Source organism: Enhydra lutris, unplaced genomic scaffold (assembly GCF_002288905.1).
Source record: "Enhydra lutris kenyoni isolate GAN:26980312 unplaced genomic scaffold, ASM228890v2 scaffoldscaffold32, whole genome shotgun sequence".
NCBI lineage: Eukaryota > Metazoa > Chordata > Mammalia > Carnivora > Mustelidae > Enhydra > Enhydra lutris.
The window spans coordinates 10,371,437-10,392,479 of NW_019154116.1; positions in this window are offsets into that span (position 1 = coordinate 10,371,437).

Here is a 21,043-nt window from a genome sequence, read left to right on the forward strand (position 1 = left end):
TACAATTTAAACAAAAAAAGCTTGGAAATATGTGAGAGAATCTGTACTCTCCATGTGATACATATTTAATCTGAGAACCAGATTTATATTCTGCTGTTTTTAAGTTCTCTTATCTTTTCATTATCTTTTCAGCTACACAAATTCTCTTTTATTCAGTTTTTAAATTCCCTAATGGGTTGTTTTCTTTTTACATCTTCAGGATAAAATTCCATTTTCCAGTGTTTCTTTATTTATGTTTTTATCTTTCATGAATTTAGACCATTGTCTTTCTGTTATTTGCTATGTCTTCAGAAAGTGCTTAAATTTTTCTTGGTCCAGTCTTCTTCATAGTTTCCCTATTTGTTTCGTTATTTACTCACATTAACTCAGATTGGGTGATTTCCAGAAGATAAGTTAGAAGAGGTTCATTGACCCTCTCTACACCCTCTCCTCAGATCAGTTTCTGAAAGGCAGGTTGAGCTTTGTAAGCCTGAGGAATGTCTGCATTGTTCGTCTAAATTCCATCTACTCCAGGAATGTGGATCTGAGAATGTGGATCTCTCCCCGACATGCTTATCTTCCTGACACTTCAAAAATTCATCAACCAAGAGAAAATACATTCTTCAGGGTAAATTTCTAGTAAGACCTTTCTTCCTTCTCTGTTCCAGCAAATAAAGTTTTAAATTATGGCCATCACATTTCCAAAGTTCAATGGAAATATGTCAATGATTTGTTGCTATGGTAGGTGAAATAATGCCCTCCCAACCCACGGATGTGAACACCTGTATCCTTAGAGCCTTTGAATATGTTCCCTTGCATGGTTTAGGGAACTTTGCAGATATACTATGTGGGCTTTAAGAATGTGAGATTACTCTGGATTATCCATGTGGACTCAATGTAATCACATAATCCCTTAAGAGCAGAAAATGTTTTTTGGCTAGTTCAGAGAAATAAGACATGAGAAGAACACAAATTGCTTTTGCTGGTAAAGATGGAGGAAGATGCCCTTGAGGCAAGAAATACAGCAAATCACAGAGACTGGACACAGTCCACAGCTGATAGCCAAATAGGACACAGGGACCCAGTGCCATAGCTCCAAAGAACTAAATTCTACCAACAACCCAAAGAAGCAGGAAACTGGTCCTGCTCTTAAGCTTCCAGAACACAGACTTAAAATCTTGATTTTAGTTCAGTGTGATTCTTAGTAGACATCAGACCTGAAGAATGCCAAGAATGTATTTGTGTTGTATGATTTTGTGTTTTGTAATGGCAAAAATAGAAAACTAATACAGTATCCTCAACATTCCTGCCTCTCCTTCCTACCTTCTTGTTAAATTGTTTTTTGGGAGCAAATTACTATGAATGCTGAGAAAGAGAGACAGAGAGACTATACACCCTATATTACCTCCTAAGACACACACATACACACACACACGTATGTGAAATAAATCAAGCTAGTTTATCTGACAAGTATAAACTTTGAACAAGCAAGGGCCAAGGGACATCCTGGGTGGTCAACACAGAATGGATATCATCCTATCAGTCTTGTGTCTTAGGGAGAAAACTCCCATTATTTTATAAGTTATCCAAGGAAATATATTTATAAAAGGCAATTGGGACTTACTTCTTAGTCAAATCCTTAGTTTAAAACAAGCAATTAGATATTACTGCATTCTTCTTTGTATTTAAGAAGGATATAGTCAGTCTTTCAAGGATATGATATTAATTAATTTGGTATAGAGTTGGTAAGATTAAAAATTAAATACTGAACTTAAATTCAAAGCAGAGAACAATTGGTTATACATTATTTTCAGTGAGATAATATCAACCAATTTCTCTTTTAATATTTATTAACCAATACAGAGGTTTTACAATTAAGCATCACTTGAGTACTTTAAACATTTTGTTCTATGTAATACCTAAATATTCTCTTACTAATAATTCTTTTATTTTACATATATTTAATTTACATGTAATTTTCTTTAATTTATAGTGAGATGCTATTAGTGTGAATGGTGGAGTACTAGACCATCAAAACTCTGCTCCTCCATAAATGCTATGAGAGTATGGCAAAAATTTTCAAAATTGACATTTTCAGAGCTCTTGAAATTAACCAAATGTTTGCAACAATCTAAAAAAGTGTTTATTCAATAAAAACCATTTACTCTTCTTAAAAACAGTGAACTTTATAGTATTTTAACTTGTTCCATTTCCTTTCCCGTCTCCATAAATCTAGAGTAATTTTGAAAACCCATAGTTCCACAATCACGGTGACCAACAGTAACCTAGCAGTCTCTGGAGGGGATAAGAGTTCAGAGCTCACCAAGAGTATTATTCTAAGAGAAATGTGATTATTTGACTTTTCTGGCAGTTGCCTGGAAATACCTACTGGCAAGTGTTTGTCTTTATCCTGAATGAGAGTTTACTCAGATGTGACCCAACATGCACACAGAATTGTTTAACAAAATCTGGGAGAATTATCGGTCCCAGGCATTTAAGGAAATCTCTGTACAATCATATTTTGACCAATAAGCTAACTGAGAAGATACTTTAGTTTCCACAGGCAAAAACAAAAACAAAAACAAACACAAAAACAAACAAACAATATATTTGTAATCTTTACAAAATTACTTCAGGGAAATTGCTAACAACAACAACAACAAAAACCAAAAAACAGCAGAGCAACGACAACAAGCACCTAAGGAGAGAAGGAGAATCTGGTTTTCAGAGTTGCTAAGTTATTTAATTAAAGTGTACAGTTTTCAACCAAAACTTATGAAACATGCAATACAATATCAAAGTGTAGATCATACATGAGCAAAACAGAACCCAGTAAATAGAAACTGTCCATAAAGGAGTACAGACGTTGGACTTTAAAAAAAAAAAAAAAGACTTTAAATTAGATGTCTTAAATATGTCAGAAGAAATAAAGGAAACAATATGTAATAATTTCCTAGGGATGCCATAACAAAACACCACCATCTTGGTGGCATGAACAAAATTTGTTTTCTCACAGTTCTGGAGGCTGAATGTTGAAGATCAATCCAGTAGAACTAACTTCAGATGACACCTTTCCCCTCAGCTTGAAGACAGCACTTTCTCAGTACATCCCCACATGGTCTTTTCTCTGTGGAGGGAGAGGGGGAGGGGCTCTGGTATCTATCACTTTTTTATAAGGCTATCAATCCTATCAAGTTAGGTCATCACTCTTATGAGGTCATTTGACCTTAACTACCACCTTGAAGGTCCTATCTCCAAATAAAATCACATTGGGAATTAGGGTTCAAACATAAAAATTTTGAGGTTAAAAAAAATTCCGTATATAACACTATGCTCAGCGAACTAAAGGAAAATATGAGAATAATGTCTCATTGAATAGACTATGTTAATAAAGTTATGAAAATTATGAAATGCAAATTAAAATTCAAGACTTGAAAATTATAGCAACTGATGAAAAATTCACTGGAATATCTCTACGGGCAGATTTGAGCTGGCAAAAGAAAAAAAAAAACAAGTACTGAATTTTTAAGAAGGTCACTTGAGGTTATCCAATCTGAAAAGCAGCAAAACACAATGAAGGAAAAGAAAAGGAAAAACCCTAGATATTTGGAGGAAACCATCAAGCACACCAACATACACAGGATGGGAATCCTAGGAGGAGAAGAGAGGGGTATAGACTGAGTATTTTAGGAAAGTGGCCTAAGATTTCGCAATTTTGATGACCAACATTAATCTACCCAGCCAAGAATTTCAATAATGCCAATTTTGAGAAACAGAAAAAAACTCCCACCTTAGCACATCAGACTAAATCTGTTGAAAGATAAAGGAAAAGAGATTTAAAAAAATACCAAGAGATTTATCACATTTGTTATGAATTGAATTGTGTGTGCCAAACCAAATTCCCCTGTGGAAGCCTTAACTCTCGCATTGACTGATTTTAGAAATAGGTCATTCTCCAAAGGTGAGAATTCAGAAGGTGATTCAGGTTAGGTGAGGTATAAGGGTAGAACCCTAATGTGATATGACTGATGTCGTTGTAATCAGAGGAAAAGCCACCGGAGTACATAAACATAGATGAAAGTCCAGTGAGAAGTTAAGGAGAAAGCCTCTGTGTGCAAGTGTGGGAGAAGGACTTCAGGAGAAATCCGTCCTGCTGACACCTCGATCTCGAACTCCTCACTTCCAAAATTATGAAAAAAATAAATTTCTGGCCTCTCAGCCACAGAGTCTGTGGTATTTTGCTATGGCAGCCCTACTAAGCTAACAGGACAGAGTATTCTCAAATTCAACAGCTGAACTTTCATCAGAAACCATGGATGTGGGGTGCCTGGGTGGCTCAGAGGGTTAAGCCTCTGCCTTCGGCTCAGGTCATGATCTCAGGGTCTTGGGATCGAGCCCCGCATCAGGCTCTCTGCTCAGCAGGGAGCCTGCTTCCTCCTCTCTCTCTGCCTGTCTCTCTGCCTACTTGTGATCTCTGTCTGTCAAATAAATAAATAAAATCTTTAAAAAAAAAAAAAAAAAGAAACCATGGATGTCAGATGCCTTACCAAAGAAGGTATAAAGATGGCCGATAAGTACATGGAGACATGCTTAATGCCACTGGCCACTGAGGAACAGCAAATTAAATATGAGATAATATTATATTCTGTTAGAATTGCTAATTTCATTTTTTTGAAAAAGCTCCCAATACCAAATGCTGGTGAGGATGTAGAGAGGGAAGAACTTCCTTTATGGTAGTAGAAAAGGAAAATACTACAACAAATTTGGAAGGCTGTTAAGTTAACAGTTTCTTTTTTTTTTTTTTAAGATTTTATTTATTTATTTGTCAGAGAGAGAGAGCACAGGCAGGCAGAGTGGCAGGCAGAGGCAGAGAGAGAAGCAGACTCCCCGCTGAGCAAGGATCCCCATGTGGGGCTCGATCCGAGGACCCTGGGATCATGACCTGAGCTGAAGGCAGCAGCTTAACCAACTCAGCCACCCAGGCATCCCCTGTTAACAGTTTCTTACGAAGCTAAATACAGACTTAAGATGATTCATCAATCACACACCTAGACATTTATCCTACACATTGAAAAACTTATGCTCACACAAAAAACTGCATGCAAATGCTAATAGAAGCTTTATTCATAACTTCGAAAAACTAGAAGCAATTATACTTTCCTTCATAAGTAAACAGATAAATAAATGGCAGTAAAATCCATACAACAGTATCTATCAAACAATAAAAAGAACGAGCTCTCAAGCTATGCAAAAATATGTGTGAATCTTAAATTCTTATGGCTTCATGATGAAGGCCACTCTGAAAAGGCCATATAAGGTATAAATCCCTTAGATGACCTTCTTCAAAAGGTTAAACTCTGTAGATTGTAAAATAGATTGGTGGTTGTCTGGAAGTGGGGTGTTATGGGAAGAGAGGTAACCAGAGGAAGGATGAGGGACATTTTCTGGGTGTAAAACTGTTCTGTGTGATAGTTTAGTGGTGGTACCTGACACTTGACTATGCATTTGACATAGAGGTTTACAGCACAAAGTGCATATATAAAATATATATGTATATTTATATTTATAAATACATTATATATGTAGGAGGTGAGGGATTATAGGATGTAATGCAGAATGTATACTGCAAATGAATAATAAAGTCAAGGAATAGCAAATGATGAGATGATGGGTGTCATTTTTCTCACTCCTGGATTGGGAAGTTATGCATCAACTGGAAAAAAAGGTAGGGTAGGATTATCAAGTAAGGATTATAGGTGGAGACATAAGTATAAACTATTGTTTAGCTTAATATTGGCACACGTGGGTACATATAGAAATATCTGTAGATCTGTGCATACACACAAGTCAGTATACACATGCATGTCCTTGCTCTGTCAGCTGAGAGGACCTATAAACAATAATAATACCTCAGGAGCCACAAACACATCTAGTCCCTAAACCTTGAGTCTGATACTCTTCTCTGATAAAAAGAGCATTAGATGCCTTAATAAAATGGCAGATGCCAGGATTAAGCAGAAAACATAGAAGATGAGTCCTAGAGTAACTTCATAGTATCAAAAAGCAAACACACACACACACACACACACACACACACACACACACACACACACCAGTATGCCAGTAAGAACCAACAGGAAGTACTTCCAATGGTCCAAACTGGAACAATTTGAGTAACAAAGATGTTTTAAATTGTAACCCAAAGTATAAGATGTCTGTAAGTCTATGCTGATACAAATAATTGACTAAATATATAAATAAGACAAAAAGAATGGACAAATCTTAAGTGCAGAATAATACCAAATATGCAGATTCTCTGTACGTAACATGGACATTTTGTAACTCTGCCCAGCTCTTTAGTTGTGGACTATGCATAGTTTCCTTTTAAACAGTGAAGTACAGAAACATGGAAAGAGAAATTTTCAGTCTAGCAACAACAGACTGGCAAACACCATCACCCTACCACAGACAGCAGGTGATAGCTGGTAAGTTGACATGATGTAACGAGAATGACATTTTACCTTTTTCTTCTTCAAACCTCATAACACTATCTAATCATGAGGAAAACTTCAGAGAATTCCCTCTATGGGGACAGTGCCAAAATACCTAATAATTATCTACAAAACTATCCAGGTCACAAAAAAATAAGGAAATTCTAGCAGACTACCATAGCCAAGAGCAGGTTAAGAGAGAGATCTAGGGGCGCCTGGGTGGCTCAGTGGGTTAAGCCGCTGCCTTCGGCTCAGGTCATGATCTCAGGGTCCTGGGATCGAGCCCCGCATCGGGCTCTCTGCTCAGCAGGGAGCCTGCTTCCTCCTCTCTCTCTGCCTGTCTCTCTGCCTACTTGTGATCTCTCTCTGTCAAATAAATAAATAAAATCTTAAAAAAAAAAAAAAAGAGAGAGATCTAAATGTAATGTGGTATGTGAATGGAATGTAAAAAAAGAAAAAGGACATTTAGTACAAACTAAGGAAATATGGAAAAGTATAGATTTTAGTTTAAAAAATGTGTCAATATTGGTTCAATTTGACAAATATACCATACTAATTTGAAATATTAGCAAGGAAAACTAGGTATATGGCATGAAGGAATTCTTGGCACTATCTTCAATTTTTCTGTAAATTTAAGCTATTCTTTTAAAGAGTTAAAGAAAACTCTTTTGTAGGTTGGAATTTTCCTTCACCAGGAAAGAATAACCCCCTTTCGTATTATGGCAACAAATAGACTATCTAAACCAAGTGTTACTATTTAAATGGGTTTCTCCCTTGGATGAGTTACTCATTAAGATCTTAGGAGGCTATTGTAGTAAGCCTATTCAGACAGACAATCCACACCTATTTTATTGTTATCTCCAGGTAAAAACAAATAATTTTATTAGGAATCGAGTACAACCTCAAAAATTTTATTCTGCCTTTTTTTTTGCCTTTGTTTTAAATAAAATATTTGTAGTTTTCCAAATATTCCATTTATCTTGTTACTCTTTTTTACTCTAAACGTTAATGCTCGCTTTTATTATGTCTTTTATCCCTTATTTTGAATATTTACTTCAAGAACCATTAAATATGGATGTTGTACGGCCATTTATAATTTGCAGCAATATCCAGCAGTACATTATAGTGCCAGAATTAAGTATAACATACACAACATGTAAAACAGAAGCTTAAATAACAAAAACCCGTATGTCAGGACTCCACTTACATGGGTTATATGGATTACTGTTTTTGTTTAATTTCAACTTACTGCTTTCAGCCATTGTACACAGGGACATTCCAAAAACTTAAAATTAGTAGGAATTCTTTATTTTTGGAGAAATAAGTACTCTATCAGAAGATCGACTACCATTTACCAAGGACATTTAAACTAGAACTTTGATGGAACAGAGATTGAAAATCTACAGTACGTTTCATTAAAAGAGTAGCAACTTTTCATTACAATGAGCATCTTCCAAGAATATATTATATTATCTTCTATGGTAAAATGACAAGCACAGTCTTCAAAATAATCCCGAAGGCACAGTGAGAAAAGGAACATGAAAGTAAAATTAAATAACCTGCTAATTTGGTATTGCTTTTATAAATGGCTTTATAGTCTCTACTTTTAATTAAAATACTGGGCTATGTACAGCTCAGAGCTAATCTTAAATTCTCTTTTTAAAATGGTAAACAAAGCACAGAATATGCTTATTCCCCACTATAGTTTTAATGACAAACACTCATAATTATGGTTTCATGACAACAGGGGGAAACAGCATTCTATTCCTGCCAACAGACTGTGAATTATTTGTGTTTTCTGTAGGCTCAGGGCAAAGAACAAGGTTTCATAAAAGTGCTTAATAAAGTTTTAAGGACACGAATGCAGCATGGTTTGAAAGGTCAGAAAATGTGAGATAAGACACATTTGTGGTATTGAGTCTTTCCACTATGTCTTCAAGCCCCATAGAAATAGACAACATTCCACTCCAAGTCACCTCTGCAAGTTTCTGGCAAATGTTTGAATAAACTGAAAGGTATATATGTGAATATTGGGAAATAGGTTTGAAAAAGTTCATACAATGTATATGTCTTTTAATAAAAGAAAAAGATTTTACTTATTTTGAGAGAGAGCAAGAGCGAGCATTTGCGGGGCAGGGAGAGGGGCAAAGGGAGGAGAAGCAGACTTTCTGAGGGAAACAGGATTCCCTCCCAAGACCCTGGGATCGTGACCTGAGCTGAAGGCAGATGCTTAACCCACTGAGCCACCCAGGCACCCCTGGAATGGTTATTGATTGTTGTTGTTCCTGTACAAGTAGTTAAAAAAGATACAGCCAAAATTAGGAAAGCATTGTTGCAATTTCAGACTTGCAATTGTAGGGTGTTAGATACAAATATAGAGTGAAGATTTTTTTTTTTTTTTTAACCATCCTATTTAGGGCTTGAAGGCAAAAGAAAAAGTTCAGTGGAGCCAGGGGTTTAGAGTAAAAACACCTTACCTCTTACCCTCATGGGCAGCACTCTGAAATTTGAATGCAAGGTTTAACATATGGTTCTAGAATCTACAGTTTTTAACCTCAAATGATTTGACATCTTGAGGGCTGTTACCGCCTGTGTAGATTATGTTCACCGTGTGTCTCAAAACTGCTAATGTATTATTAAAGAATATCCAGGTTATAAGGGTTAGTAGACATAGTCTAGAAAAAAAAAAAACTATTGTAAAATCATAATTACATCCAGATAAAATAAATGAATTTCTGAATGACAGAGTGGTATTTGGTGCCAAAGGAGGAGAGGATTTCTGACCTCTTAACTCTGAGACTGATATTTGATTCATTGTGTCATCATACAAATCAAGGCATTGTGGTTTTTAGCTATTTATTTTGTTTTATTTTACTTTATTTTATTTTAATGTTTTTTTCTTTACATTAAGATGATTCACAAGAATTGAAGACATCACAGTGTTTATCTACAGAGAAACATAGAAGAGAATCCTATCTGAAGATAATATACACTCAGCATAGTAGTTTCTAATGTGAACATAGCACGAATCACTTAAATTTTTTAAAAAAGTCAAATTTTAACCCTTAAAGTGTACCACTGGGGATACTTTAGAAGAGAGTATGTATATATAATTAGATAGTTGAACAGGTAAAAGACACTTGTAGAAAACATCTAAAGAATATGGAACAAGCTGTCATTTGCAAAAATGTCAGAACAGTTCAAATGGGTCTTTCAACACTCTCTTAAATCATCAAAAAGAGCCTCCTGTGTTACACAATTTAATTTTTAAAAAGACATTTTGCCAGAAATGTTATGCTTCAAAATAAAATCTTGCTTTAGAAAGTTTGAACAAGAAGGTTAAAATGGATGTAATGCAACTCAGTGCATCATACTGTCTGTAACGACTTGTATATACAACCAAAACTAATTGAGAAATGACTTTAAAACACACGACACCATTTATAGACCCCTAGTGGAGCTCTATGATTAGAGTATTTCCATACACACACACACAAAAGAACAAGCTCTATTCTATTTTCCTTCCTCTCTCTCTCCCTTTGTTACTACTTCCTCTCTCTCTCCCTTTGTTACTTTTCTCTTCTTTATTCTTGCTTGTATTAAAAAAAAAAAGTCCCTTTTGTCTGATCATTTCCATCCTTTGGGATGTTGCAATACAGAAATAAACATATTGAAACTTTGACTTTCAAGTCCTTGTCTTTTTGTAACTTTTCCTATGGGTAAAGCTCTCTGACACTGTGCTCGGCTACCTTCCTGGTCTCTGAGGAGCAGACCCCCAGAAATGAGAATCTAGACCCCATTCAGAGGCCTGGATCTGAGACAGGAGCTCCCTCTTTCTCTTTGGGACCTTTCTTCACTAATGGTCATTATCCTGACAAAACATCAGCTCACAGGCTGTTCCATAACCCAGCAGTGGGCAATGACATTTTTACCCTGCCTGGAATGTCTTTCCTTTGTTTCTGGTATTGAAGAATACTGCTAAATAGAATCCTTTGTAGCAGACCTTTCATATCCTTTAGCCCAATGGGTACAATGAGAAAACTATCACCAACACTCTTCGTATATAACTATGAAGCAGAAAAGGCTTGAAAGAAAAAAATCTCAATAACTGAGGGTGAATAGAAAAAAGTTCTAGTGTTAATTCAGGTGTGAACAAGGAGCACTATCATTAAATATTTCCTCACAATTGTTAATGTGTTACTTCCCTTTCAACTCTCACTGAATGCCTGGTGCAGATGCCAAGTCCCTATCAGTCACATAATACATATATTCATCGATGGGAATCATAGACCAGTGACAAAAAGGCAACAACATTTAAATTAATTCATGCTCAATATCAAATGAATACAGTTAATAAACTGATTGTGAGGTTGACTTGCAAATTAATAGACAATAGCATACAATGTATGCCTTAGAGTGATATGAATGTAATGATGAATATAAATGTAGTTATGAGATATAATCTAATAGAGAAAATAATAAAATATTTTAAAGACAAAGGTCCATGCTGATTTTCATCATATTTCTATATTTAAAGCACAGTGTGAAACATGATGTTGAATTAGAGAACATAACTAATTCTCTCACCTGTCTTCATGCTAAAATTTTAGCAGGCTGATTTCTTACAGAATACAAATGTGCTTGAAAGCATTGTTTCATGCTTTACTTGGGATAACAACCATGAACTTTTTCAGTTTATGTACTCCAACTATGATGGCCTCGTGGTTTCAATAATTCAGTATGCTTGGCCAGGTTTTTGAACTTCCTACAGTGGGATCCTGTTGTCAATTCACCTACATTGTCTCTATGACTTTTGACACTTTTATGGTTTTGGCTAACGGACTTGTAGAGAAGGGATTCTTGCTGTTTGCCCACCAGAGAAATGACAGGTTGATGTTAAGAGTGGTCTCATATTTTTGTCCATTGCCAGGTTGTCAGATTTTGTCTTTGAATATAATTTTATAGTCTCATATGAAACAGGATTGGATGTAAAAAAAATCATACATAATTTATATCTAAATTAACATTGTAAGGACTTTATTAGAAGGTAAGTAAGATATATACGCTTTGTGGAGCAAATATTTAGAAAGTGTGATAGTAGGTGAAAATTTCTGATTTAAATGGAATAGAAATTGTTGAAGACTTATAGAAAAAAAATGATTTGAGTAAGGTTTCAAATAAAATTAAAACGTGACCAGAAAGATAAGGGGGCATAAGATAAAATACATGTGAAAACCTGTAATTCAGGGGGCACCTGGGTGGCTCAGTCAGTTAAAGGTCTGCCTTCGGCTCGGGTCATGATCCCAGGGTCCTGGGATCGAGCCCCATGTCGGGCTCCCTGCTCAGCGGGAGGTCTGCTTCTCCCTCTGCCGCTCCTCCTGCTTGTGTTCCCTCTCTCATTGTGTCTCTCTGTCAAATAAATAAATAAAATCTTAAAAAAAAAAAGAAAAAAAGAAAAAGAAAACCTGTAATTCAGGTACAAATTACTGTTATAGAAATAAGTTATTATAAAATAAAGGAATTTTAAAGAATAGAGTCAATAGAAATATATTTTAATGTGCAGCCGATTACTGATTTTAGATACATGCATTTTCAAGAGATTTTATAAATTTAAAAAACACATGGAACTCAAGAAGAGAATAATTACTTTAGAAGAAAAGATACCGTGTTTAAACAATTAAAAAGTTATAATCAGGATCATTTTTAGGGAATTGTGCCATATCTGGTAATATGATATGGATCTGATTTATAGCTCCATTTGGAATAAAAAGTCTGATGCCTGAGGACATTTCTGAAGTGTCACATAAGAATGATTATATTATTGGAGCACCAAAACTTTTTCTAACTCTGAAATCTGACAAACACTGAAAAGCCATGTTTTTTATATTTTATATGAAGCATAACTTTATTGTTAATAACACAATTGTTAAGTAGTAAATAAGTCTTCAGTACTCGCTATACTGCAGACACACTAGTTTCAGAATACACAGAGTTTAAAAAATAAAAGATGACCTTTAGGAAGCTTAGAGACTCTATATGAAAAGAGAAGGCTTAAATAAAACAAGTTACAATTAATACTGTAAAAAAGGGATTTAAAAAAAATGTGTTGAGGATGCAAAACGCTCCTTTGAAATACCGCCTGACAGTTTCTTACAAACCAAGCATACATTTCTCATATGATCCAGTGATCACACCCCTGGGTGTTTACACTAGAGAGTTAAAAACTTATGTCCACACAAACACTTGCACACAAATGTTCATAGCAGTTTTATTCAAAGTTGTGAAAACTTGGAAGCAACTAAGATGCCCTTTAGTAGGTGAATGGGTAGATAAAACATGGTATATCCAGACCATGGGATACTATTCAGTACTAAAAAGAAATGAGCTATCGAACCCTGAAAAGACATAGAGGAACTTAACTGCATATTATTAAGTGAAAGAAGTCATTCTGAATACATACTGTACGATTTAAACCAAATGACAGTGTTGAAAGGGCAAAATTATAGAGGTAGAAGTATCATTGGTTACCAGGGGTTGGGGAGAGGGAGGGATGAATAGGCAGAACACAGGGGATTTTTAGGGCAGTGAAACAACACTGTATCATACTCTAGTAGTGGATACATGCCATGATGCATTTGTCCAAACCACTTTTTTTTTTTTAAAGATTTCATTTATTTGACAGAGAGAGATCACAAGTAGGCAGAGAGGCAGGCAGAGAGAGAGAGGAGGAAGCAGGCTCCCCACCTAGCAGAGAGCCCCATGTGGGACTCGATCCCAGGACCCTGAGATCATGACCCGAGCCGAAGGCAGAGGCTTAACCCACTGAGCCACCCAGGAGCCCCTTGTCCAAACCTCTTAAAAGGTACAACACCAAGAGTGAACTCTAATGTAAACTATGAGTGATAATGATGTGTCATTGTAGGACCATTGATTGTAGCAAAGGTTCAGTCTGGGGCAGGATTTTAATAGCAGGGAAGGCTGTGCATATGTGGTGGAAAGGCATATATGAGGTGCCCTGCACCTTCTGTTGAATTTTGCTGTGAACCTAAACTGACCTAAAAAATAAAATCTATTTTAAAAATATATAAATACATACTACGATTTACTCCCCTCGGTAGCTGCTGAAAAGCAGGGAGACGATATGAAAACTGAATAGTCTTGTTAAGCATTTAGGATTTCATCCAACAGGAGCAAGAGAAATGTTTTCCTAGAGAATGTATCAAGTGTCAAAATTTTAAAAGCAGAGTGTCCCAGCTGCAAAGCTCCACCACTCCTTTCTCTGTGGAAATGGCTTGACAGACACCATTGAAGCCTTGATAGCTGTGGGTGAGGCTTTTCATTTATTTTGTTTTAAAATTTCACATAAAAAATGGTAGGCCTAGGACCGATCAGAGAAGAAATACATGAATCATGTGGGAAAGAAGGATCTGGAGAAAGCATGAACACCTCTAAGAGTTGAAGAGGGAAGAAAAATAATAGTACAATCAAGATGCTTAGATGACTTTTGCTCTACGGTGTTCTGAGATAGGGAAGGCAGGGCTTCCCAACTCTGTCACTGCAAGCAAGGGACAGGAGGACTCTGGCAGGAAAGATGGCTTCTGTTCTCCACCAGCAGTGGCCACATGGGAGAACAGGGTGTTAGCATTGAATATGCTTACTGCCTACATGCCACTGACATTATGAATAAATTCCATCTCCCTCTTTTCCCATAATTTTTTCTCTAAGAACTTTTTCAGTTTGAAAGGTGGAAAAATAGATATTTCCAGTTATTCTAAACCATGATAGAGGTGACATAGTCTTAAAAGTACTGGCCTGGGGGCTCCTGGGTGGCTCAGTTGGTTAAGTGTCCAACTCAGGTCACGATCTCAAGGTCCTGAGATGGAGTCCCACGTCAGGCTCCCCACTCAGTGAGGAGTCTGCTTATCTCCCTCTCCCTGTCCTTCCCCGTGCTCACGCTTGCTTGCTCTCTCTCTCAAATAAATAAATAAAATCTTTAAAAAAAAAATTACTGGCCTGAATCTTAAAAATCAATGATGACATCTTTGCCCCATGTTTTCTAGACCAGTTTGAAAAAATAAATAAATAAGTGTGGCAAACCACTTTATTGTGACATGAGCTTCAGACGAACAGTTTCACAAATACATAAGGTAAACCACTATTAGTTTTTCTTACAGTACAAAAATTGCCCTAGAAGGTGAAAGATACTTGTCCTTGATACTTGAGATTTCAAGGTACTGGAACAAGGCAAATTTTGCAGTTCGTGGAAACATTGCACATTAGTTTTGTTTTAAAGCGGGTCAAGAGCCAATTCTGTAACATGATTGGTATGTACATTTTCCTTTTCAATTCTATTAATACTAATTCACAACTGCTGATAGTGCATTATCTTTCAGAAATTCATGCAAATGACTTCCTGAAGTGGATCATTAAATATTTGCCTTTTATCAGAATACATTTAATTTACCCACTTACAATGTTCAGCTAGAGAAAAACTTAAAATTGAGAAATCAGTTTTTTGTGTAACAGAAATAGCCATTTTCTACACCCATCTTCCCATTTTATACACCAAATAGCATTTGGTAGTATACAAAAACTGTTCTTTAAAACAAGGAAATATTGGGGTGCCTAGGTGGCTCAGTTGCTTGAGCCTCCAACTCTTGATTTATGTATGCTAAGGTCATGATCTCAGCATCGTGGCATCAAGCCCCACATCAGGCTTGGTGCTCAGCACAACTGATGTGGGGCTGGATCCCAGGACCCCGAGATCATGACCTGAGCTGAAGGCAGATGCCCAACCATCTGAGACACTGAAGCACCCTTAAATAAATAAATTCTTTAAAAAAATAAATAAAACAAGGAAATATCCCTGTTAATTCATTGTTTCTGCTTCATTTACTTGACATGGCAAGAATGAGTAGATCTTTCCTTCCAGAGCCCTGTTATCACAATTCATCTTTTTATACCTGTCTTTACCACCTCAAATGTTCTTTTTATTTCTTTTCTATGTCTATAAAAGGGTTCAAACTGAAGAGTTCATCTTAATAATTCTCACCAAGTGATGATAATGTGTGACCAGGAGCAGGAGAACATTACAGATACCCAGGGGCCTCCCTGGGGCCACCTGATTATTACCGCCCTAATCCCAAACAATACATTGAGTTACAATCCTACAGGTTAGTTTTGCCTGTTGAACTTTATGTAAATGGAAATTTACAGTCTATTTATATTCTCTGTTCACCTTTTCTCTTAAAAAAGTTACTCTGTGAGATTCATCCATATTCCTGTGTGTTATTACAACCCACACAGCCATGTTGCTTTTTTGGCTGCATTGTGTGAGCACACCCAAATTTCTTGACTCATTACACTGTTGATGGACTGTTAGATATTTTACTTGGGAAAATTTTTGTATCATGCTGCTATGAACATCCTTGTATGTGATTCTAACATGTGATTTGCACTTCTCTTGAGAATTTCAGGAAGAGGATAGCTGGGGCCTAGAATATGAATAATTCAGTTTTAGTTGATACTGATTAGCAGTTTTCAAAAGAGATTGTAGCAGTTTGTATCCCTACTAGCAGAGTGTATGAGTTCTGGTGGTTTGACTTCCATTGTTAACACTTGGTGTTACATACTGTGATATTGCAATACAAATAAGAAAGATATATTTGGTCTTTGCCCCCATTTCTGGCAGAGCCCCTAAGACCCTTAGAATTTCATAACCCATAATTGTGATAAAAATGTCTTTTGTTTTCCTAATAAAGTGGCTTTTGGAATATGCTTAGGTCACTTCAGGATGGGGGGTCATCGGCAGAGGAACCAACCAAGTAATTAGAAGGTAAGCACTTTCAGTCTCACCCCTGACGTTTGGGCAGGTGAGAGCGTCAGAATGTTGAACCAGTCACCAATGACCAGTGATTTAATCTATCATGCTGATGTAATGAAGCCTCCTTAACACCCCTAAAGCACAGCGTTTGGAAAATTTCTGGCTTGGTGAACAGGTGGGAATCTAGAAGAGACTGGCATGCTCAGAGTGGGCAGATAAACTCTGTGAACCTTCTCCATACCTGCTCTATACATCTCTTTCATCTGGCTATTCCTGAGTTATATCCTTTTATAATAACCTGGTAGTCTAGTAAGTAAAATGTTTCTCTGAGTTCTATGAGCAGCTCTAGCAAATTAATAAAGCCCAAGAAGAGGGTGGTGGGAAACTCTAATTTATAGCCCAGTGGTCAGAAGTCCAGGTGACAACTTGGGGTTGCCACTGGTGCTTGAAGGGGGGGAGGGGTGGACAGTCTTTAGGACTGAAGCCTTAACCTGTGGGATCTGATACTATGTCCAAGTAGACAGTATCAGAATTGAGTTGAATTCTCAAATATCCTGCTGGTGTTCAAGAACTGCTTGGTGGTGGTGGTGTGGGATCCCAACCCCCGTGTTCATCTCAACATTGGAATTGGTCTCAGAACACCAAAGATATACACTCTTCGTTTTGCTGTTTTGATGTCTATGTAGCTATTTTTCATTGTGTCTTAATTTGCATTTCCATGATGAATAAGAAATTTGAGTAACTTTTCATACAGTTACTTGTTATTTGAATATATTCTTGTGTTTGCTTCAAGACTTTTTTCTATTTTTTTAAACATTTTCTCACTGATCTGTAGTTGTGTTTTTATTATTTGAATACAAGTCCTTGATTAGGCATTTGTGCTAGAAACATCTTATCTCACTCAGATGTTTGTTTTTGTTTCTCTTATTGACATTTTTAGATAATGAATAATTCCTTTTCCTAATACAATACAAGGATTGAAGATTGAAGCTTTTTTCACCCTGTTCTAGAAATTACATGGTTTTTTCACCCCAAGACAATGGAGAAATACATAGCATATGGGGAAATATAGGAAATATCTCCAATATACTCTCCCAGAATCTTTTTAATTTTTTTTATATTTAGATAAGCAATCCATTTGGGAGTGAGTATTTTGTATAGTGGGAAGTAGGGTTTGATATGTCTTGGATACCCAAACAATTGATCAGAAAGACAATAACTCTTGTACATTTGAAATTTGCTAACAGAATCAATCTTAAATGTTTTTACCACACAAATGAGGTATATGAGGTGATGGATATGTTAATTAGCTTGATTGTAGTAATCATTTCACAATATATACATATTTTAAAAATTATGTTGTACCTTAAATATATACAATACTTTTTATCAATTATACTTCATCAGTTTTGCCAATCACACTTCAATGTATCAATTGTATCTTTATCAATTTGTCAATTGATTCAGTTCTACTTCAACATCAACTTATCAATTATACTTCAATGAATTTGAAGGAAAAAAGAAAACATGTTACCCTTTATTATATGTTATCATTTTTTTAAAGATTACTTAGTTATTTATTTGAGAAAGAGAGGGCAAGCAAATGGGGGAAGGGACAGAGGGAGATAGAGAATCCTGAAGTAGTCTCCCCAGTAAGCATGGAGCTTGACCTGGGGCTTGATCCCAGAACCCTGAGATCATGACTGGAACAAAATCAAGAGTCAGCTGCTTAACTGACTGAACCACCCAGGTACCCCTATATGTTACCATTTTAAATTTAATTTATTTAAAGGAGAGACTGAGGATCATAGAAGTTTAGATAATACAATTCATAATTGATAGAGTTTTACCCTAGATCATTGTGCTCCTACTCTAGTTTGGAAACATTTAAGGAAGGCTTAAAAGAAGAACAGACTGAGTTCAAAAAATGAAGAGATGGTCATTATTTCTGAGATGTTCAAGGTTGGTCGTCAGGAAGTTGTCCCTGGGATGAAAGCCATTAGCGTGAGAAGCAGTATGGTCTAGTGGTTGGGGTAAAGGTGGGTTAAGACTGGAAGACAAAAGGCAGGAAAGATGAGCACAAGACACATCCCAGAGAACCTAAACTGAAAAGAATGGACGACACAGAAGGATTTGAAAATTTGTCAAAAGATAGGATAAATTTGTAGATTTATAATTCAGTCCATATATAAAACAATATATGACAAACATTCTTGTTTCCAAACTATTGAGTGTTTTAAAAACTCTTTTGAAATTTTTAATAGTTTATTAATGAATTGAATATAATATAAAGCTAATGATATCAAACATGCTACAGAAGACATATGTGTGTCTGCTAGAAGGTGTTAGATCCCCATCCTTCAATTTGTTTTAAAAAAAAAATCTGTCATGTTTTTAAAAGAACTCCAAAAGACTAATAGGTCTGAGACTTGATGTAGCTATGGAAAGATATTGGATAAATAGTTCCATGTTCATTGTGGCATAAGAATAGGAATATCAGTTCGTTTCCCGAATTTCTGGTAGAAAAAAAGAAAAACCAAAATGTTGATTTCAAAATTGAGAGGAATAACTTGTTGAATTATCATCAGAGATATATGCCTGTTTCCTCTTACAGAAGGTAAGCCTCTGTAATAAGCCAAGATATTTTACTTTTGTCTTTGTGATCTTCTTTTCTTTGATATGAGTCCAAATTCTTCCATTAAATGCTATTATAATTTTATTTTAACTATATTTTTAATTTTATTTATAATTAAATTTTATTTTTAATCCTATTTTTAAATTAATTAAGGTAAGTATGTAACTGATTTATGCATTTGTTTACTCAATTCAAACTTAGGAATTTGCATCACTATATTCTGTATTTTATTTTTGGCTTTTTAACAATATTTTATGAACCACAATTTATATGGTCACTTGGTTTATTAGCCAGAAAATGGCAGTTAAAACTGATTTTATCTTTTATTGATTCTGATTCAGCCAGACTCTCCCTAAAGACAATCTAGGTGAACACTATAAATTCCATAGAACTTAGAAGTTGAATGATGGAGACAGAGACTTACTTAGACTTAATCTTGCTAATCTCATAATCACATTCTTCTCTTTATGGCCAAGGTCAAAATCAGAGAAAGAGGGAGAGAGAAACATAAATGGTCAGAGGAGTCTGCCGAAAATATCTCTAATTCATGGAGATAAAGATTGAATGAGTGAACCGATATTACACTTTTCTGTCTATAAAATAAGTACCTTGCCATGGAAAAACGTGGCAATGAATAAAACATTCTTTTAGTTCATGGGAAGGAGGGTTGTTGGTAAAAGAATGGGAGGGAAGAAGGACAAATCCATATGCAGAGCAACAGTGCTTACCAATACGTTAAATTAAAACAAATCTCTGCTCTTCGAGTATGAAGGGGTCCGATGTAATTATCCTGCTGCCAGCAGGCTGCTAGTTCTCTGTCATGATTCCCTATTGGGGCTCAGCATCAGTCCGCAATGGCCGGAAACATCACATGTTGCTGAGATCTGCATTACCTTTCTATGCTTCTTTGTACGAGCTTTGTATGTACCTTTGTCCTCATGGCCACCTCACTCACGTGGTCATCAGGCAAGAACAGAAAAGACTGTTTCATGCGGAATTAAGCTGCCTTATATCCATAGAATAGGCCACCTTGAACTCCTGATTAGGAAAAGCACTTATGGAAATAAATGCCTTAATGAGATTCACACAGGACAAAAATCCCCTTTTACCCTTGCTCATTCTGAGGGGTCCAACTACAATCTTTATTCCTGGGCTTCCGTGTTACCAGTTTTCTTACTTGTATCTTCTAGATGACGGATTATTCAGCCAAATGTCTGGTGACTGCTCTACGCTCACCATCTGTCTTTTAAGGCCAAGTGAGTAATCAGAGGCACCACTCATGTTATGCTTGTTGGGGTCACTTCCTTTCTCCCTGTCCTTCGCGGAAACACCGGTGTAGAGCTGGCATGCTGCAGTCTTTCAGTTTGGGGTCATATTATGTATGCATCATTGGTAAACCACATGATTTTCTTCTATTTCTTCAATGCACTGACCATAGAGAGAGCTCTCACAAGGCCGGGAGTGAGGGTCAAGGGAGAGGTGTCATTACAGCAGCACCCAATGTCTTAAGAGTCAAACTTACTGCTCTTTCTACTGACTTTTGTATTCAGAACCTGCTCAAGGCCTATGTCATACATGCCAGTTTCACTTGAGGATGAAATTCTGTGATCACCCAACCCGGTAACATGGTTGGTCAAATAACATCCCCAAAATAACGACAAGCGTAGGTCTCGTGGCTTCTCGTGGTAATGTTTCAGATACAAATGGAAGGATAGAATATATCTTTGCTTTTTCCCCCAAAATATGAATAATTAACTGCACAAGTAGTTATGTCTTGGTTCCTCCAGAATTTTAAGTATCTCTACTGAGATTGCCAACGCATTGCTTATTCCTCAGAGCTATCCACGGGACCCGACTCAAATCCTGTGTCTAAACTCCCTTATTTGACTTATGTTACTCAAGGCTTCCTTGCGAAATCTCTATACGTTTCTGCCACATTTTTTGTCTACTTTTTAAAAATTTTCTCACATTTTCACTTTTTCTACTTATTTCCAACAGTTCCATGAGATCTCTGGCTTATGCATATGGGTATCACATTTCTACGGAATATGATAAAATAAACAGAAATAAATATGTGAAAAAAATCTGTGAAGAGGAAACTCTGTTTGCCAAGGT